Source organism: Eschscholzia californica, unplaced genomic scaffold (assembly GCF_041429995.1).
Source record: "Eschscholzia californica isolate CP2 unplaced genomic scaffold, dmEscCali1.0.p SCAF_1, whole genome shotgun sequence".
In the NCBI taxonomy this organism is placed as follows: Eukaryota; Viridiplantae; Streptophyta; class Magnoliopsida; order Ranunculales; family Papaveraceae; genus Eschscholzia; species Eschscholzia californica.
In genome coordinates this window covers 20,741,213-20,743,727 of record NW_028238198.1, presented here as the reverse complement: position 1 = coordinate 20,743,727, position 2,515 = coordinate 20,741,213, and positions in this window count along the sequence as shown.

Genomic DNA, 2,515 nt, shown 5'->3' with positions numbered 1-2,515 from the left:
GTAACAGTACCAAACGTTAGGGTGTATGCCTTCGGGATACAACGACTTTCCTTTCAGAGTTTTAAGATGGTACTTCTTTATTCTGAAAGCCGACGAACCTTTGTAAGTATTATGAGCTCTTGGACTAATGCGGATGATCTTCTAGATGCTTCGGAAATTCAAATTTCACTCGAAACTTCTTTCTTCCTTTTTCTAGATATTCTAGTCTAACCAGAACCTCTAGAAATACTTCCTAATTAGATATTCTAGACAAACCAAAACTTCTAATTGTTAGAAGGGAAGAGAAGAAGAGAATGAATTGAATTGATATGAAATGGAATGGTTTTGGGTTGTTTATATAGGAGTTGAATGGGTGCATAGTGTCTGTTGGGTTAGAAGGACACACCTGTTCGGAATGGAGGACTACATATGAAGTATAACTGAATATAATAGTCGGTTATAATCTAGGACGTTGGATCTGGCTTGAATTCTCGGAGAGAACGCCCATCATTAGATGGCATTGGTCTTTACCGAAATCTGCCCAACAGATGGGAAAAAATGACCGTTGGATGAACGATCTGGGTTATCCCACCTGCTGCCCGACACGGGAATGATGCGCACCGTTAGATCCTCCTTGATCTAACGCTCTTGGATTGTCCCGAAGCTATCCCGACACGGGAAGGAACGCCCACCGTCCAGATCTTGACGCGTTCTCTTTGCTTAAGAGCCCCCCAATCTGACTTTGTCCTTTTTGTAGATTTAGTCCTTAATTCAACCGATCATCGTCCAAACTTTAAACTTGAATTTCTCATTCATCCGGAATCGGATTCGAGTGATTCTTGGCTCTAAATTGAAGAGCTCGACGAGACGAACAAGATGGCGCATTCATTTTATGAGTTTGACGAGTCGGGTCGAGCCAAAATCGGCTCCGATTCCAACACGATCCTGATTAAATGGAATAATTTATAAAACACCAAGAAGCTCTTTTCTTTTTAGGCTTTACCCAGGTAGGGTTAGGGTTATGAAAACTTGTAAAGCTTGAATAGAAGAGCAAGTAGCATTTATAAGTTATACCTTCAACCTTTCAAAAAAAGAAATTTCATCATACTATTGATAATATTACCATTATATCTGTAAAGGGATTCCTTTAACATGATTAATTAAAAAGCTTATGTTACTAAAGAAATCATTTTTCACACTTAGAACACTCTAGTACTTAGCCCACCACCATATAGACCAATATGGGATGAATATATAACTCACAGTTCATTATTGATCGATCAAAAGAGAAACATCTTATGGTTAGGTAATCGGGTGCTTAACAATTTTAAAATAAGGAAAATGGGAGGGTCCAATAATTATGACTTTATAATAAAACCCCACCTAATTCATTATTGACGATTTTATGTATCTTCTAAATAATTAACAAGTCAATTAAAAATTAGGTGATTAAGTACGTTTAATTAACTGTAAACAAATCTAGTGTGTTTAAAACCCACTTTAGCTGGGTGGTAACTAGTACACATGTGTAATGTGTTTCTTTTCCTGCAGACTATGAGCCAAACGTGTGTAAACAAGGTGTATGTGCTTTTACAGTATAAGCCATAAGGTCATAAGCATTACTTCTACTACTATTCTGGCTAATATAATATTAAAAATGTATGTAAGTTATAACCTAACAGTGATGCTATGCCAGAAAAGCGTGTCAAAAGCTAATAGGATACGTGATATAAGACAGATCGAGACGAAGAGATCCGACGGCGAAGACCTGTCCAAACAAAGAGATAGTGTATGTACATGACAAATCGAGAAGACGAGATCCGACGATCAAGAAGTAGGGGTGGGATAATGGCCCGGAAGCCCGGTACCCGCTTGGGTCCGCCCGGGTCCGTTAGGTCCCACGGTACCTGATACCCGTGACAGGAAAAGCCCAGCCCGTCAGTCGGGTAGTTAGCAGTCGGGAAATGGTCATAGCCCTTTGACCGGGTGACCGTACCGATTAACCCGTCCGATTACAGACCGATGGTTAATACCGATAGGCCCGACCATTAAGTACTGACTTAACTATCTACCCGACCGACCGACCGCTACTCGTAGTAAATTAGGGTTAATCCAACGGTTGATATTTGGAGCCAATCGAGTATGATGCACAACCGTTGGATTAAAACCCTAGAGTCCAGAACATTCTACCCTCCTCTATATAAACCATCTAAACACCTCCCTTCCTTTCATTTGCCGCACCTTCATCTGAATCATCTCTCTCACTCTCTGCCTCCATTCATCACTTCATCTGTTCTAAGTTGTAAACAACTAACCCTAGTTCGTTCTTCACTTCAAGTTCATCTATTTGCCTTCCCCTTTCGTATCTCTCGACTCTCTTCTTCACTTCAAGTTCATCTCTCTGCCTTCACTTTTGTGCTTTTGTAATTTAAATACCCAAATATTATAATGTTACTTTTTTGTTTTTGAAAGTATTGTAATCTTACTTGTAAATTGTAAGTGACTAAGTGGTATTTAAAAGTATAAGAATAGTTAA